The sequence below is a fragment of the Netta rufina genome (genome assembly GCF_964035555.1).
Source record: "Netta rufina genome assembly, chromosome: 1".
NCBI classification, from domain to species: Eukaryota; Metazoa; Chordata; class Aves; order Anseriformes; family Anatidae; genus Netta; species Netta rufina.
Window position 1 is genome coordinate 59,907,468 of NC_140123.1, and position 20,431 is coordinate 59,927,898.

Here is a 20,431-nt window from a genome sequence, read left to right on the forward strand (position 1 = left end):
TAGTAACATCCAGGTATTTTAACCCATCTCTGACTTGACATACTCAAGGTTAGGGAGTTGTTCTTTTTCAGTCTTACGTTACAGTATTTGAGTGTCATTCAGACCAGGGACATCAATGCTTCTTCATGCAAGGCATTTAATGCTTCTTCATGTTAGGTAACAAACAAACAAACAAACAAACATTTTTTTTTTTCCAAAAAGGAGCACAAACTAAAACAAAAAAAAAGTTTTGGTAGACAAGCTCCGAAAATGTCCACCAGGTAGCTGACAGGGTCCCTGATTAGGAAAATGGTACAGGAGAAGGGTGTTAAATTGCTCAGCACCATGAAGCTTGAGTGGCTGTAGGCATACCTATCAGTAAAAACTTAAAGTACCTTCAAGAAGTTGAACATTTCTAGTACAAGGAAACCTACTCTTGGACTTTGATTTTTAGCACAAAATTTAGGTAACCAAAGCTGTTTGCAGATCTCCTGCTCTGTTATTCATTCTGGTTTACAGTGGCTGAATTTACAACAAAGTACAGATTAATCTAGGAAACCATTGAAGGTCTATATTTACAAGATTAGAAAGAAAATAAGCAGTTATAGGTTGGCTACTCTTTGTTCTTCTTATGAATAATCATAATTGACATAACATACGTATGGCCACTGGAAGTAAAGTTAGGTGACATGGGGGTGACATGGAAGTAAGGTTAGGTGACATAGAACTACAGGGATGCTGTTGTCCATTACAGGGAGAAAATCTGTGTGGCCCAGGCTCAATTAGAGTTGAAGCTGGCCAGTATTGTAGTATATATAATATAATTAATATCATATCATATAGATGTAATATATTGTATGGATTATGTTATATTAAATACAAAATATGTTAACAGCAAAAGGAGGACGACATTAAACATTGGTGAGAATGGTCGCAAACAGGGTCATAGACAAGGCAGAGGCATTTAATGCCTTCTTTGCTTCTGTTTTCAATACCGATGATGGGCTTGGGGACCTCAGGTGCCCTGACTCAGAGGACCATGTCTGTGGTAACAATATATTACCAGCCAACCCCAAACTTGTGCAGGACTTGCTGCTCCAACTGGATGCATATGAGTCTATAGGGCCTGATGTTATTCATCCCATTGAGAGAGACCTCTCAATTATTTTCCAAAGGTCTTGGGAATCTGGAGGAGTCCCAGTTGACTGGAAGCTGGCAAATGTTCCAATCTTCAAGAAGGGCAAGAAAGAAGACCCTGGTAATTAAAGGCCTGTCAATCCCACTTCACTGCCTCATAAAATTATGGAGAAAATTATCTTGTGAGTTATTTAAACACCTGAAGGACAGTCATTGGTCATAGCCAACACAGGTTCATGAGGGGAAGGTCCTGCTTAAGAAACTTAATTTCTTTTTATGACAAGGTCACCCATCTAGTTGACCAAGGGCAGCCAGCTGATGTAGTCTTTTGGGTTTTCAGTAGAGTTTTCAATACCGCTTCTCTAGTATCCTTCCAGACAAAACGTCCAGCATACAGCTAGATAAAAACATAATATGATGGGTGAACAATTGGCTGACAGAATGGGCTCAAAGGGTATAAATGGGATTATATCAGGCTGGTGGCCAGTCACTAGTGCAGTTCCCTAGGGCTACATTTTAGGACCAGCTCTCTTTAATGTTTTCATAAATGAGTTGGATATAGGAATTGAAGGTATACTGAGTAAGTTTGTGGATGACACTAAAACAGGAGGAGCAGCTGACCCTGTTGAGGTTTAGAGAGGTCTTGCAGTGACATCTTGACAAACGAGAGCTAGGCAATCACCAACCATATGAAGTTTAACAAGAGCAAGTGCCAAATTTTGCACCTGGGAAGAGGCAGACCTGGCTGTGTGTACAAACTAGGAGATGAGAGTCTGGAAAGCAGTAGTGCAGAAAGGGATCTGTGGGTTTTGGTTGATGGCAAGTTGAATATGAGTCAAGAGTGTGCTCTGGCAGCCAAAAGGGCCAACCATACACTGGGGTGCAGCAGGCACAGCACTGCTCGCCAGTTGAGGGAAGGGATTTTCCTGCTCTACTTTCCACTCGTGCAGCCTCACCTTGAGTACTGTGTGCAGTTTTGGACGGATAGGCAAGCACTGATCTCTAGTGACAGGTACAGGACCTGAGGGAACACAATGGAATTGCAACAGAAGAGGTTCAGGCTGGATGTTACGAAAAGGTTCTTCACCAAGAAGGTGGTCAGGCACTGGAACAGCCTCCATAGAGGAGTGGCTACACCACTAAGACTGCTGGAGTTCAAGCAGCATTTGTACAACATTCTCACACACACGGTCTGATTTTTGTGTGGTCTTCTATGCAGCCAACAGCTGGACTTAATGATCCCTGTGGGTCTCTTCCAACTCAGGATATTCTATGATTCTACGATATAATCTCTGAGAATTACAGACAATTTACAAGCAAATAGCTGTTTTTAAACAGGTGTGAATGCAGTTGCAATGCTCAGATAGCAAAACTTTTATACACTTTGATTTTTTTTAAGCATTGAGTATGAGCAGATTTGACATATATATTTTTTTCATAGTACCATGCAATGCAATTTATATTCAAAGATTATATAAAACACAGCCTTGTCAGAGTGGCTATACCCTGTAAACAACACCCTAAGCAACTTTCCTCCATTACCCTCTCCCCCCCCCCCTTTTTTTTTTTTTCCCTTAGGTTTCAAGCAGGAGAGGCAGTAGGACATCTTGACTCTGGAGCAAGATGTCAATCTGAAGTTACCTAAGTGAGTAATTGCCTCTCAGTATGACCTTAATCTAGATCTGGGATCTAGACACTGGGGTAAACTTTTCTTCACATATTTGCTGCAACCTCTTTTGCTATAGGTGCCACTGTCATCCTTTAAGAAAGAAGACCCCCTATATCTCCTATTGAAACCAACCTGTATTTTTATTTTGCAGTTAAGGCTATGCTCCTCTTGCAATTCCTACACAACCTTTCTACCTAAAACCTGATTATAACATTTTCTTACAAACAGTGACAGAAAGATCCAGTCATGACCCGCTTCCATTATGAGACTCATGGTGGATTTTTTACTGTTGCAAAAAAATATTGCATTGAAAAAACTTCCTACTCAAGACTGGATTTTGCCAAACATAGCAGTTTTCCATGTTCAAAATAGAAGACACAGTGTCATGTTTTTGTGGAGAGAGATTTGTTTTCATAAACTTCAGTAAATACTAACTGCATAAATCTCTGGTAAGCAAATATAAAATAAGCTTATCTGCCAGCTTATAGAAGAGGAGCTTAATATCCACTTATTTCAGATAAGTACCTCTGGAACTGTATTGGGTAAACATTTCAAAAGCAATTGAAAAAGTAATCCTTGATTTTTGATAATGAAACACTTGAAAATCCAGTGATCTGTGTGCATATTAAAATAGTTACATGTTCAAAATGGGTTTTTAATTGAAGAGAGTATGTTGTGTATAACACATGCAAATAAGAAACATAAACAAACATAAATAAAATAACAAAAAGTAAAAACCTTTATGTGACTTTCACAGAGGTGAAACTTTCTATTCTGTCAGTTGCAGCATAAGCAATATCACTTTCTTTTGCAAACATAAAAACAACCTTAAAACAGGCCCACACACCCATGGGAAGTGAGAACTTGACATGAAATCAGCATCTGCATTTACATAACAATCCAATGGTAACAGGCTCTAATTTTCTAAGGAAGACGTAATCAGAGCCAGGAAAACAAGGACTACTTTGTCCAATCACTGGGGTTATTTTTTATTACACTTGGACTACCAATATAAGAATATAAATTTTATGACACAGTCCTTAACTGTATTACACATGGCAGAAAGAAGTAAAAAACAAAAAACATACAACAACAACAAAACAGGCAAAAGGTGGTGTGTTTTTTGTTTTCACAGAATCACAGAATCACAGAATTTCTAGGTTGTTTTGTTTTGTTTTGTTTTTTCCACTTATAGCTTTTTGAAACCACCAAAAGGGGGAAAATATTCTGTGAAAGGCATCATATGGATGGATAAACAGGTACTGCTGTTCAGCAAAGAAAATGAAGATGTTGCAGAAACTTATACTGTATTTGGTGGAACTAGAATAATTTTTAGAGCAAACATAGCAATATCTGATTGAGATAAATATCTGATGATAATTGGTAAAAATTGGCTTAACTGGGAATACGAGCATTTTTCATTATTGTTCCTTTATTCAGCCTCTGATTCCAATCCTTTAGCTGCTGCTTTCTTTTTTTATTTTACATATTTCTTTTCTCCCTAGACAAGTCTAACCCTTCATATGTATTATGCAGTTCAAGCACTAACAATAAATAAAATAAATAAAATAAAATACAAACTAAATTAACTAAACTAAACCAAAATGAAACAAAATATCATGGTCTTTCATGTTTCTCTGTTTTTCTGAAGACTTAGATGGAATTAAATACATGTTTATAAGCTATGTGTATTCCTGTATACATCTTATACCAAGATGTATTAGCTTCAGGTGTCCTGAAGCTGGGAGCAATCTTAATCACAAGATAGGTACCTGAATCCTCAAAAAATCTTGCTCCTGGAAAAATGCAAATATATGCAAATTTAAATTTTAATTAGAGGTTTGTACCAATGGACGAACAAAAAAAGTTAAAAAGTGGGAGTGAACAGCCCTCACAGCTCTAAGGCAAGCATATCTAAAAGTTAGAAGTCTGTTCAGGATCCCATGAGGATGGTTAGTCCTAATAGCTGTTCCAGATCTTACCATCTATTTTTATGCAATATGTATTACATCAAAGCCATCCTGTGATTACATGGGAATTGTCTGAGAACTGATAGTGTTCTATGTTTTCAAATGTAGACTTTCTCTGCTTTGGAAAGACTTCTCCCTTTCTCCTTTCTTCTTCCCTCATGACTATATTTAGGAGTTGACTATTTGTTCTCTATTACATGAACATGAAACAGAATTTTAAAATGAACATTCCTTGTGATGCCTCCCATTGCCTCTGTAAACATTTTCTAATCAGACTTTTAATTCTGTTAGAGTGGAAGTATTCACAGTATCACAGTATCTGTGAATTTACACACTCACAGTATCTTTGATCAGTGAGGCACTTCATCTACTTTTACAACTGGAATTGTTTTGGGCATTTCCCAATAACGTGAGAGCTGAAAAAGCATAAGACAGCCAAATTCTTTTGGCCACTCAAGGAAAATAGTTATCTTGAAAACAGCTGCATCAATACTGTGAAGTTTAACTCAAGCAGCCATTAAGTCTTTACTTTGCAACTGTTGACTATCATTGGCAAGAATAGAAGTCATTGTGAAAGTCTTATTTATCTCCTAAATTCTGCAGTCATTTCCTAAGGGTGATTTTTCATTGCATACCGTATCATGTGATGCTACATACATTGCTTTTATGGTAAAGTTGAACATGTGTCAACATTTTCTTTTCTCACAGTGTTTTCTCTTGGTTCTCTCCCTCCACATTTTTAGGCTTAACAATAAAGTACTTATATAGACTCTTTGTCACACTGCAAAGCAAGTTGATGAACATGCCTCAGTCATTTTTGCAGTCTCTGAACTTTCATTATATCTTTTATCAGATGGACTATACCCAAAGCAATCACCATAAAAATCCATATTGTTAAGACTACTTGAATTTTGATACCTTCATAAACTCAAATCAATGGTTGTGGCCACCCAGAAAGTTTGGCATACTTCAACAAAAGGTGGAACAAGAAAAATAGAAAGGGAAACACTTCAAGCTCCTAAATCAAATAAAGACACTGAGCAACTTCATATCTGGGGGGGAGGGGGGACGGGAGGAGAGAGGAGGTGGTAGAGATGTTATAGTACTTGATTTATGGTTCAGTTGTGATTTAACAATAAGACCAACCAGCGGTGAAAAGAAACACACTGCTGAACCCATCTTAGATTTTCCATTTTTCATGTTTTAAACACTCAGTCCATTGAATATTGCTGTATCAAATGATCAATGCCACTGTGGGGATGCATATGGGGAGAGAAAGGGAAATCTGCCTCCACTCTTATGTCTGTTGGCAAAAGTAGTTACAGTATTGTGAACAGAAGGGAATATTAAAATTACAGCTACTATAAGCCGTCAGTAGATTATCAGTATTAGAAGTAGGAAAGGGGAAGAAAAAAAAATTACTATTCAAAGACTTATCTAAGTTATTGTATTTTATACATTTGTATTTAGCTTTTCATTCCCAAAGGAAAAATTCTGACTTCAACAGTTTTTCAATGACACACGATATGATATAAATTTAGATATTGTGATATCATGTGATAGCAGCAGTGAGTTCTTGTACTACTTGGTAATACTTGAAAAGAAGAAATTTCAGAACTCAAGGGATAAATTTCAGTCACAGACGCCCTTGTGATCTCATAAGATAGATCAGTCACCTAAAAAATCTCTCTCCCCCCACCCCCAATTTAATTTCAGTGGAATTACTTAGTACTAATATTTCATGCAAAGACTTTGATACAGATATTAGCTGACTCATGTTTATACATTCAGGAAAAAAAGGAAAAAAAAAATAAAAGTAGTAGGTCTACTCTTTTCCAGTCTCCACAAATGAAAAGATAACACAAAAGTAATATCTTTTTCTAATTAAACTAAAACAGAAATTTATGCATAGTAAGGAAGATGATGTTACTCTGTACAGACAAAAAATGTCTTCTTTTTGATCAGTTTGTACAGAGACTTTGGATTTACTACAAGGGACTAGCAATATTTAGACACAGAATAACAGATGAAACCAACATCAATTGTAGTTCATTGTCGTTCAGCAAGATTAGTGGAATGCATGATGCAGGATGAACATTATATTCTGCCTTCCATTAGAAATAAAAGCTTTAGACAGCTATTTTCTTTAAGACTTTATAGAAGAAAAGGTTTCTAAGGAGAGATCTAAGCAAGAAAAGAGTAGTCTTTTATGTGTTTTATGTAAACAAACAAACAAAAAAAATATTTAATAGCAACAAATGCCAGTGCATTTTTTTTCTCATTAACAAAGTATTTTGCTGTGTATCAGTGAAAACTTAAAATTTCTAACTATTCTATTCCTGAGAAACAACAAAGAAATAATTATAGTTTACAATCAAATAGTTAGTTTCCACCTAACACTTATTTTGTCTGAGAAATTTCTCATAAGCCATAACATTTCAATATTGGCTTGGAGCAAAAGCTAAGGCTGAAAGATGATCAGCTGATCACAAGAAATACAAAATACTACTAACTACATGACAAGTGCAATCCATTTTCTCCTACACTGCCTGGTCCAGCTTCCTCCCTCCCTTTCAAAACATAAATAAATAAATAAATAGATAAATCAGAGATTATGAATGATTAAACAATGAACGCAAGTAAGCATGTGTTAAGATAAAGGAAAATGATGATTTAAAGGCTATAATATAAAGTCTTACTAATTCCTTCTTCCCCAGCATTATGGTGCATCAATGACAAAAGGGAAGAAAACACTTAAGTATCAAACTGTGAAAGGAAAATTTATACAAGACAGATGAATGTCTTGGGCTCTCAGATGTGGAAAAGTGATTGAGATAATGGTTCACAATGATGTCCAAAATCCTTAGAGATACTAAGATACTTAGAATCTACAACTACTATATCTGAAAACAGATGAAAAGCCTGTAATAATCATCTTCTAACATGACCAGATGTGTTCCTCCCATCCAAGGAGGAAGAAGAAATCATAAGGGGGAAAAAAAATCTCAAAATTCTCTTCCAGGATGGCATGATAGGAGTGGTGCCTAGATAAATTTAAAATGGTGAGATTTCATAAAGAAGTTGTGAGAAGTTAAATTTGATCTGATGTACCCAGTGATTGATAAGATTTTTGGAACTGAACAGTATACTCACCATCACTATCATGGAGGCCACTGAGAGGCATCTATAAGAAAAAGAAGCAGAAAACAGTGCAGGATAAACCACCATCAAGACATTAAATGCTTTTTTTTTTGTGTGTTTCATTCACTGCTGGCAAAGGCCTTGTTCTAAGATATGGTTTTAGCATATATTGTGTTATTTTTTCTCACAGCTTCTTCTGGCTAAAGACCATTGTCTTCACAGTAGTACTTTTTTGCCCAAAAGAACCTTTTCAACTTTGTCAATATGTTCTTCTTCACCACCACTAGTCACACATCTGAATGGACCTCAAGTATTCATTTCTGTCTGCATACGTATTATATTGCCAGTCATTTTTGGCAAAATATTTCCAGAGATTAACGCGGCTTTGCATTTTGCTTGATGGCTACTAAAAATTCAGGGATTACTTACTTATTTAAATATGTTCTATATGCATTTAATGTGAGAAATTAGAATTGACTGCTGGATGATGGAGGAATTATCAGCAACAAGGAATACAGCAATGGGGAAAATGAAGAGTAATTATGTGTTTCTTCTTAAAGGGTACAATTGCATTTCAAATGATAAAGAAGGGATGTACTTGATAAATTTGGTAAGAGACATAAAATTAAATAAAACAGTTTTTTTGTTTGTTTTTGTATTCCAGTATACAATCACAAACATTCAAAATATTTAATAATTAATGCTGAATATATTTTAAAATAATAAAATCATTAAAGTAACCAAATGTATTTGTTATTAAAACTTAACATGTTCCCAAACTTATTAAAATCTTATTACAAGATAGATATTCTGTAGTATTTTATGATGGAAGTTGCTTAACTGCTTGCTGATGCTAAATTGTACCACGCTACCTGAGTAAGCATCACAAAATTATTTTTTAGTTTAGTACAAGGAAGCTCATTTTGTACTTAAGAATGAAAACAATAGGACAGACAAATAATTCCATAAATGTTTGCCAGTTTCCTTCTGAGTCTCTTGAGAATTTTAATCTTCCAAGTACATTTCTGACAAAATATGAATGCATATCTGCAATTACAACCTTGCAATATACAGAGGTTGGGAACATATACCTGTATGAAACCCACAGCTCTCATACAGAATTGAACAGCTTGTAACAGCATCCCTAGTTAGAACCACCACTGATACTGAGATATTTGGTAAAATGATGGTGAATTGTAGGAACAGGACTGATAAAAAATAAATAAATTCAAAACTGAAATATCTACAAGAATGTCATTGAACTCTTTTTAACAGATCATGACAGAACAAGCACTGAACAAGGGATAATGTTTGAATTAAGTTAAACACTGCTGTGTTCTTAAAACTTAGACCCATTTGTAGCACCATAGAACTCCTAAAATCAAGTGCTTCCAATCTTGTATCTGTCCCAAACAATTATTAGAAAAAAATAGTTACAATAATATCTTTATAATTCCTTATATCTTTTTAAGTGTTGACCTCTTGAAATAGTCTTTCTTAGGAGAGAAAGAACAGGTCCTCCTGTTAGAGGAGAGGAGAGGAGAGGAGAGGAGAGGAGAGGAGAGGAGAGGAGACGAGACGAGACGAGACGAGACGAGACGAGACGAGACGAGACGAGACGAGACGAGACGAGACGACATATTTTTCTACTACTTTATATATATATTGTAAAAAAACCTGTATAAATATATATTTAAAGCTAAGATTATTGCACTCTTTCACTCTAAACTGAGTGAAAGACAAAAAAGTTTGAGAAACCCCAACCCATCTTCTATCTTTTAAACCATTTTATTAGAATCCATGAAATGTATCTCTTATTTAAGATTCTCCCTTTGACCTCAGAAGTGCATTTAGGTGAGCCAATGTGACTTTGAACTCTTTTGACTGGCACTTTGGCTTTTTGAGAAAAAAAAAAAAAATATATATATATATTTTTTTTTTGTTCTTTTGTTTTCAGGTAAGCTATTCAGTATCATTTTAACAAAATTCTGGTTCCAGGGGCTTTTTTCATAAGTTATCCCAAATGCTGTCAAGCACATATTTAAATGGAGACATCTTTAAGTGCCTGTGCTGTGAGTAGGAACTCTCATTGTAGCTACTGAAAAGTGATAGACTGAGAGAATAGTTTAAGGTAGGATATCATTTTTCTATCCGTTAATGATAGATTCCTAGCTTACACGCTCATTTAAGTATCTAAGGCCGAATGGGGTAGGCCTGGTCTTCACATGTACGACACTTTGTGAGAATAGAGAGCACATATTAGGAAAACAAGAAGCAGAAATTTTCACTGACTGTACTAAATAACCCTCACTTGCAGCATTCAGGGATTTGAAAATCAGACCTTGGCACTTCTGTTGATGATGAATGATGAGGGATTCAGTAACTTCAAATAAAGGGACAAGTAATGCTACTTTTATTAGTGTTCCACAGTGCCACATTCTATGAAATCACAGTTCACAAAGCTCAACAGATGCATTTCATCTTGACTTTATCCTTGAACTGAGAAATTACATGCATTGGAAAGTAACACTATACAGGACTTGAGGAGAAAAAAAAACAAAAAACAAAACAAAACAAACAAACAAAAAAAAACAAACAAACACAAAACAAACAAACAAAAAAACACGAGTAATGTTTTGTAATTTGTATGTAGTTCCTATAAATGAAGGGAGTCAACATTTTTTACTCATAGACTCTACAGGTTGATTACGATCTCCATCATCAGACCAGCAAGAGGGAAAGTAGGAAAGAGTATTCTTCATACTTGTTGGACAAAGAACAGTTTGCACATTGCTAATTATGTGAATTCCCCAACAGTGGGATTAACTATATCTATTATCCTTATTAGGCCATTTGACTTTGAACATATTAGTTGGTAAGTCCAGTTTGTATAGTTTAGCCCTAGCATGACCAGACATTATCCTAAAATTAGTGTCCATGTTCAACTTTATCAGGTAACTGGAAATAAAAGAGAAAATACCTATTCTCCTTTCTAGAAATAACAGTTTAGAGTGGAGTTAGTGGAAAATTCTGCCTGGATGGTAAAATGTGCTGTATCATCTTCCAGGGCAGATGAAAAATCTTAGATTTGCAGACCAGTACATTTTGTTGACATTATATAGGTGCTCTCTTTTCAATATAGATTATGTTATTGTGGACTTATCAGCTCAGGATACATAATATCTCAAAGGCAGCAGCACTTTAATGTACCTATTTCACTCTTCCCTACATAGAGATATGTACTAGGGAAGAACGACAAGTCTGGGCTGCCCAGGGCAGTTGTGAAGGCTTTATGCTTGGAGGTATTCAACTGGAGAAACCCCTAAACACTAATTAGCCTGGTCTGATTTCACAGTTGGCCCTGCTTTGAGTAAGGGCATGCACTAGACACCCCATGAGGTTCCATCCAACCTGAACAGCTGTATGACACAATCTCTGTGCATATAATGAGACATTATTATTCCTTGCCATGTAGTATGTCATGGTGTACTTTATAGAATGTAATAACAAAATGTTATTGAAATAGGAAGAAATGTTAAGGGAACAGGAAATATAAAATATTATATATATAAACTTTTGTTTTGTTTTGTTTTGTTTTCACAGAAATATGTGTACATTTGTTTCAACTTCATATGGTAGTTTATGCAATGGATACTTGTGGAACCTGAATTTCAAATTTTGCATATACATGCGTGAATGGAAACCTAATCCTGCTTCTGTAGGCAAAGAACACTTAGTCCTGTACTTATTGCTATAGCTTAACTATTAATACTTTTCAAATAAGTGAAAAAATCATATGCCTTATCTCCTGCCAACTACTTATTCACATCATCTGTCCTGGTTTTGGCTGGGATAGAGTTAATTTTCTTCATAGTGGCTGGTATGTGCTGCTTTTTGAATTTAGGAGAAAAACAGTCCTGATAACACCCTGATGTTTTGTTGTTGCTGGGGGGTGCTTCCACAGAGTTAAGGACTCTTCAGTTTTTCATGCTGCCTTGACTGTGAGAATGCTCTGAGTGCACAAGAAGCTACAAGAAGCTACAAGAAACTAAAAGAAGCATGTCTGCTGGAAAAGGCACAAAGCAGGGTGCAAGCGATCCAGGAGTCTCCTGGTGTGTGTTGAGGATAACTTCCTGGTCCAGGTATTAGGCAAACCAAGCAGAGGAGACGTGTTACTGGACCAGGTGCTCACCAATGCTTATGAACTCATTAAAGGAGTTGAGATCAGAAGCAGTCTGGGCTGCAGTGACCATGCCCTGGTTGTGTTGATGACTTTGAGGAATGTGAGCCTGGCAAGGAGCAAAGTCAGGACCCTGAACTTCTGAAGAGCAAACTTTGAGCTATTTAAAGACCTCATGGATGAGATCCCTTGGAACACCATCCTTAGGGCAGAGCAGCTGAGCAGAACTGACAACTCTTTAAGGATATTTTCCCTAGAGCACAAGAACTCTCCATCTCCATGTGTAAGAGAACAGGCAGTGAGCGCAAAAAAAAAAAAAAAAAGGGGATTAGCTGAGCAAGGACCTGTTGGTCAAACTGAGGTGTAAGAAGGAAATGCACAGGTAGTGGAAGCTGGGACATGTGGCCAGGGAAGAGTACAGGGATGCCAACTGGATGCACAGAGGTGGGATCAGGAAAGAAAGCCAAGGCACAGATGGAACTGAGCTTGGCAAGGGATGCAAATAACAAGAAGGGATTCTATAGGTACGTTGGCCAGAAAAGTAAGGTCAAGGAGAGTGTACCCCCTTGGATAGATGAGAAGGGAGAACTGGTAACAACAAGCCTGGAGAAGGCTGAGGTACTCAGCTACTTCTTTGCTTCAGTCTTTACTGCCAGTCAGGCTTCCCAAGTCTCTCATTTCCCTGAACCTTCAGGTGAAGGCTGAGGGAGCACAGTCCCTCCCGCAGTAAGCAAAGACCAGGTTCAAGACCACCTGATGAAACTGAACAGTCACATGTCTATGGGGCCTGATGACATGCACCTCAGAGTCCTGAGGCAACTGGCTGATGGAGTTGCCAAGCCTCTTTCTCTCACCTTTGAAAAGTCATGGCAGTCGGGTGAAGTCCCTGGTGACTGGAAAAAGTGAAACATCACTCCCATTTTTAAAAAAGGTAGAAAGGAAAACCCGGGGAACTACAGATAGGGATAAAAAGAACGGCTAAATTTGTCAGATGAATTATTCATTGTGAGTTATTATGGACACTAATCATTATTAGTTATTATTTCCATTGTTCCTATGCCACAATTTTCACTTCTGGGTGTCAGGTCAGTGTGGTACACTGATTAAAGAAATAATTAAGTTCCTGTTCCTGAAAGAATCTTCCCATTCCCTAAAAATCATTACTTTCATCAAGTCATGTTAGAAGGACTGAGACTGCTGATAATACTCTATCAAAGAAGACAGAAAGGGAAAAAAAAAAAAAAAAGTAAAAAAAAAAAGTTTGTTCCTTCCATACTGAGTAGTGTAAGATATTAATAAGTTTCTGTATGTTGTATTCGGGGAGAAAATACAATTTTAAGGAATACAGAAAAGCAGGCAGTGTCTATCCATGATGACAGCCAGAAAATGTTAACAGTTCATTAGTTCTGTTACCAACACAGGATTCTTGGAAATTTCACTGTAATCTTTGGTCTTATTTTTGCACAAACTTACTTGAGTTTGAAAACATTAGCAGTTTTCTACCAGTAGAAAGCAATATGTTGGATTCGTTGTAGATGTTTCAGTAATCTCACAGTATTGTTTAGGCAGGATATAATGTTAGATAGACACTTAGGTCAAAACATCATAATATTGTTTTTACCAGAAAAGGAGCAGAACACTAATGAACAGCATTGAAATTTCTTGGTGAGATATTTCTGTACCACCTGCAAACCAATGTAGACTGTTTATTTCATCATATAAAAATTTTAATTTTTATATGGACTGACTGTTTTATAGGAAACATATCTGTTCCCTTATTCTTGTCTTCTTTTCTGAAGTTCACTCAAAACTGGACTCTATTACTCTAATTTAATCACAGAATCACAGAATTTTCTGGCTGGAAGAGACCTCAAGATCATTGAGTCCAACCTCTAACCTAACACTAACAAGTCCTCCGCTAAACCATATCCCTAAGCTCTACATCTAAACATCTTTTAAAGACTTCCAGGAATGGTGACTCCACCACTTCCCTGGGCAGCCCATTCCAATGCTTAACAACCCTTTTGGTAAAGAAGTTCTTCCTAACATCCAACCTAAAACTCCTCTGGTGCAACTTTAGCCCGTTCCCCCTCGTCCTGTCACCAGGCACGTGGTAGAATAGACCAAACCCCACCTCACTACAGCCTCCTTTAATGTACTTATAAAGAGCGATTAAGTCGCCCCTGAGCCTCCTTTTCTCCAGGCTCAACAAACCCAGCTCCCTCAGCCGCTCCTCTTAAGACTTGTTCTCCAGACCCCTCACCAGCTTCATCGCCCTTCTCTGGACTCGCTCGAGCACCTCCATGTCCTTTGGGTCCTCCATGGGGCCCAAAACTGAACACAGTATTCAAGGTGCGGCCTCACCAGAGCCAAGTACAGGGGGACAATCACTTCCCTAGACCAGTTGGCCACACTGCTTCTTATACAAGCCAGGATTCTGTTGGCCTTCTTGGCCACCTGAGCACACTGCTGGCTCGTATTCAGCTGACTATCAACCATCACTCCCAGGTCCTTCTCTGCCTGGCAGCTTTCCAACCACTCATCTCCCAGCCTGTATCTCTGCTTGGGGTTGTTTCACCCCAGGTGCAGGACCCGACACTTGGCCTTGTTGAACTTCATACAGTTGGCCTCAGCCCATCGGTCCAGCCTATCCAGATCCTCCTGCAGAGCTTTCCTACCCTCGAGCAGATTGACACATGCATCTAACTTGGTGTCATCTGCAAAATTACTGAGAGTGTACTCGATCCCCTCATCCAGATCATCAATGAAGATATTAAAGAGGACTGGCCCCAGTACTTAGCCCTGGGGGACGCCACTAGTGACCGGCCTCCAACTGGATTTGACTCCATTCACCACTTGACTCCATTCACCACAATTTAGTTACTTCCAGTATGCTAATTTTGTTGACTTGGGTGATTCGACAGTTTTTAAAAGCATATTTCCACCATGTAGCAGCCTTAGTCACCCAAGGTTTGTTCAGTGTATGGATATAACCTCAAAATATGTTCTGATAAATACCATGGAATTTCTGTGGAAGTTGTCAAGCTACATGACAAAAGGGTTCCTCTCCATTCACACAAAGGAGCACTGACACATGAGAGCAGATTGGAGAACCCAATAATTGGGTCAGAGGCACAAGCACCTCTCCCAGGGGAGAGAAGGGGGACACCCAGGATGAGTCTATGGATAATGTTCTTACCAGATCAGCTTTTGGACTGAAAGGATTCACTCGTAGAACTTGTTCTCCAGGCCCCTCACCAGCTTCGTCGCCCTTCTCTGGACCCGAAATTCAAATATGTATGGCAAATATGTATGTGTGTATATATATATAACATATAAAAATATTTAATGTTTCTGTTTCTGTGTTTGTTATACTAAACAAGAATGGGAACAAGAAGATTTAAGTTTTGCTACATATTAGTCCATTTTCACTTAAGGATTTCATCATTTATTGCTCATAATATAGCATATATAGCTTGCTGTTTTCAAATATAATAAATAAATATTGCATTATAAAACCTGTCGATAAGGTTGCTAGTGAAGTATCTGTTTGTTTGTTTGTGTGTTTTGTTTTGTTTTGTTTTCCAAATTTACATACTAATGGGCTACTGGTTAGTGTAGAGTGACACCTAAAATTAAATACTGTAGCCATTCTATCACTGCTAGTTAGAGACTTCAGAAAAAATGACAAAAGAGCACAGGATAAAGAGGGTTTTGTGGTGAACAGTGTGAATCAACACCACAATGTACAGATAAGTGGGAATCTGTGCAGATTCTGAGACTGCTGAATCAAAAGCCACAAAACAGGGAGAGACATATGCATACGCAGGTCAACGGGCAGAGCTTGAAGCATGTGAAAATTTACTATTCTTGAGATAGCTAAGAAGTCCAATTAACAATATTTCAGCTGCAGGGCAGTGAAAAGACGGAATACAATAATCACTGATAGGAAAGCTCAGGGAAAAGAAATCAGAGAATGAGAAGTTAGATGACCCACTTAGGTGACAGTGTTTTAGATAGCTCCTTTAAAGTAATGGAACAGGAGTAATAAGCCATCATTATTACCTCCTTGTTTGTCATGTGAATCGTGGATGTTAAAGTTCTCTGAATATCTCCTTCATAATTTCATTAGGACATGAAGTTTGATTAGTCATGCATGGAATTATTATTATTTTGTTTTGATTTGTTTTAACTCACAGAATATCCTTTGCTGTATCAATGCTGTGATTGAAAAAATCTTCAGTGCATAAATCATATTGCTTAAACCTGCTCATGCTATAATTACCACATAATTGTTACAGGTATAATTTATCAAATGGAGCTTTGTGGTGATATTCACATCAGCTCTCTAGAGTGCATGGGAATTTCTACCTTTGTTCCCTTTTGAAAAATGTTAATTCATGGAAACAAAATAATTCTATGTAAACTCGACAGTTTAAATAAAGTTATTAAAATATGTTTTTTAGCTCCTTGGTATATGTCTGATATTATTTTTCACCCAGCTAATAAAAGGATAAACAAAAGACCCATACCTAAGTCATTCCTCTAGGTCTTTCTGAAGATGGACATGAAGAGGTTGTTCTATGACCCATTTAAGTCCTAAGTGTTTTTCTTTCACATCTTGAAAATTTTGTAGATCACCTTGATGTAGAGCAAGATTGACTGATTGATTGATTTAGTATGGAAGTTTCATGGATGGGAAAAGGATTCTTCATTCACTTCCAAATCAAGTGCATATTGACATTTGCTACAAGTGAAAGGTAAAACAATACGACGATTTGAGATACCTGGACAGGCTTGAGAGGCAGGCCTGTGTGAACCTTAGCCTTATCCTTACCCTCAGTAGTCATGTTCTCCCCTGAGTTCAGTAAAGAATGGAGATTCTCCTTGGCCCTCCTCTTGCTGTTAATATATACCTATAAAAACATATATATATTTTTTTTGTTATCTTTAACCAGAGTGGCTAAGTTAAGCTTGTGCTGGGCTTTCGCCTTTGTGATTTTTTTCTCTGCATATGCTGGCAACTTCCTTGTACTCTCCCCAAGCTGCCTGCTCCTTCTCTCACTGGACATAAACTCACTTTTTCTCCTGGACACTCAGCACGCTGATCTTCTTCCCTGCCCACTCATCTTACGGCACGTGAGGACAGCCTGCTCTTGTGCCTTTAAGACTTCCTTCTTGAGGAGCATCCAGCCTTCCTGGACCTCTCTGCCCTTCAGGACAGACTCCCAAGGGACCCTCCCTACCAGTGTCCTGAACAGATCAAAGTCTGCCCTCTGGCAGTCCAAGGTAGCAGTTTTACTGACCCCCCTCCTTACTTCACCAATAATAGAGAACTTTACTATTTCATGGTCACGCTGCCCAAGAAAATTCCCTACCATCACATCTCCCACCAGTTCTTCTCTGTTTGTGAACAGCAGGTCTAGCGGGGCACCCCCTCTGGTAGGCTCACTAACCAGCTGAGAAAGGAAGCTGTCTTCCATGCACATGGAACCTTCCATGAATCTCCTAGACTGCTTTCTCAGGGCTGTATTGTATTTCCAACATATGTCTGTGAAATTGAAGTCCCCCAGGAGAACAAGCACTGGTGATCAAGTGACTTCCACCAGCTACTTATTGAACTCCTCATCCATCTCTTCATACTGGATTGGAGGCCTATAACAGACCCCTACCAGAATGCCTGCCTTGTTGGCCAACCCCTTGATCCTTATTCACAGGGATTCTACCTTATTATTCCCATCCCCTAGCTCAACAGCATCAAAATACTCTCTAATGTAGAGAGCCATGCCACCTACCCCTTCCTTAGTTGCCAAGACCAAGTGCAAGGTCCTGCATCTGGGCCAGGGAAATCCCAAGCAAAAACATAGTACGGGTGAAGAATGGACTGAGAGCAGCCCTGAGGAGAAGGACCCAGAGGTGTTTGTTAATGAGAAGCTCAGCATGGGCCTGCAATGTGAGCTTGCAGCCCAGAAAGCCATTCTTATCCTGGGCTGCATCAAAAGTAACGTGACCAGCAGGTCAAGGGAGGTGATTCTTGCCCTCAGGTCTGCTCTCATGAGACTCCACCTGGAGTACTACATTTAGCTCTGGGGCACCCAGCACAAGAAGTACATGGACCAAGAAGAAGAAGTCCAGAGGAGGGCCTTGAAGATGATCAACAGGCTGGAGCACTTCTCCTGTGAAGACAGGCTGAGGGAGTTGAGTATGTTCAACTGGGGATGAGAAGGCTTGGATGTTCAGTTGGGGATGAGAAGGCTTGGGAAAGACCTTATAGTGGCCTTCCAATACTTAAAGGGGGCCAACAGAAAAGCTGGGGAGGGATTATTTGTCATGGAGTACAGTGATAGGAGAAGGAGTAATGGTTTTAAACTAAACTAAACATATATATATATAAATACACATATATAGATAGATCAGATATAAGGAAGCAAATTTTTTACTAGGAAGGTGCTGAGGCACTGGAACATGTTGCCCAGAGAAACTGTGGATGCCCTATCCAAGTGTTCAAAGCCAGTTTGAATGGGGCTTTGAGCAAACTAGTCTAGTGGGAGGTGTCCCTGCACATGGCAGAGATGAGGGGTGGGTTTGATCTTTAAGGTCCCTTCCAACCCAAACCATTCTATGATTCTATGGAGAAGAAACACATGAAAGGACAGATGTATTCATACATTATCCAAATTCAGATTTTAAACTGCAGAAAATAGGCATAATATGCATAATATATGAAAGCAAGAACATTTAGCTTAGTTGATTGGGAAATGCAATTTTCTAAAGATTTTCTTTGATCTTAATATGTTGCAGGTGAAGTGGTTCTTTAAAGGTTATATACCTACAAGAGAAATAATACATACAAATTCTTTAACTGTTCAGTATTTTCATGGCACAAAACAGATCCTACTAGACAGCATATACACACTAAACTAATCCCTCCTTCCTTCCTTCCTTCCTTCCTTCCTTCCTTCCTTCCTTCCTTCCTTCCTTCCTTCCTTCCTTCCTTCCTTCCTTCCTTCCTTCCTTCCTTCCTTCCTTCCTTCCTTCCACTATTGCTTAAGACATGTATAGTCTGAATTATGTAATTTGGTCCATACTGGATTCCTTTCAACAGAAACAGCTTGCTTACATCTCTGTTTTTTTCTCAGAGCTTATAGAATATTTTCCTAGCTTCTTTTCACTGGAGTAGCAAGAGCCAACAGGGGAAAAGTAAAGTGATAAAAAACATAGTGTTAATACTTTCTGGATTATAAATGGATTGTCCAGTCAAGAGACTAAGCCAGGGAAAGATATTTGCTATTTATCTTCAAGTGTTCTTAGTATGTCTCTCTCTAAGAAATGCAAACATGATTTTACATCAAAGAGATACCATTCTGATTAAGTAGAAATTGTCCTGAAATAATTTAACAGGGAAGCTCTAAGATCTCAAAATAATAATTTTCTTTGGTGGTGTTTGTTTGTTTGTTTTTCACACGTATCTGCTTTTTATCTGGTTTCTTTTTCAGAAATTAACTTATCTACATCAATTAAATCCAAATCATGTTGTTCAATTAGATTTAGTAAAGATGGTTTATTAGCTTTTTGATTCCAATGAAAGAAAAAGTAATGAAAAACTGTGACAAGAAAAGACTAAAGTTAATATATACAATGATATTACTCCAATGAAGGAATGGGAAAATAATTACTTGTTTTGAATAACACCTGCAGAATATAGCAACCACTGGAAAATTCTCATAGTTAATTTTTGCAATGATATAAGCACTAATATTTTAGATGTATTATTCTTATAGTGATAAGAATTATTATATTTTATATTCTTATTATGTATGTTTCATTTGAAACACAATAAGAACTCATAAAAACTCATTGTAGCCTTCCAATATTTAAAGGGGCCCCAAAAAAAAGTTGGGGAGGGATTCTTCATCAGGGAGTGTAGTGACAGCACAAGGGATAACGATTTTAAACTAAAAAAAAAAAAGTGGGTTTAGATTAGATATTCGGAAGAAATTTGTTACTGTGAGGGTGGTGAGACACTGGACCAGATTACCCAGAGAAGTTGTGGAAGTGTTCAGGGCCAGGTTGGATGAGGCTTTGTATAACCTAATCTAGTGGAAAGTATCCCTGTCTGTGATGGGGGAGTTGGATTTCAATGGTCTTTAAGGTTCCTTCCAATCTAAAACACTCTATGATTCCTTGATGTCTTTTTGCTGACTAAAAATAAATCCCTAGAATGAGCTTAACTGTTAAATCTCACTTTGGGGCAGGCTAATAGAATTTTAAAATTACTTTTGGTAGGTGTTATACAACAGTTTAATCATGGAAAATCTTAATATTATGTAGACATCAATCTATAAAGAGTTGTGT

General features: G+C 37.7%; 1 protein-coding gene across 1 annotated transcript in view; it reads right to left on the reverse strand.

Annotated features, from left to right (window-relative positions):
- The window catches only part of NALF1 (NALCN channel auxiliary factor 1), a gene marked incomplete at both ends in the record, with an annotated part of 496,891 nt that overhangs the window by 145,223 nt on the left and 331,237 nt on the right, over positions 1 to 20,431 (reverse strand). The window lies entirely within an intron of this gene.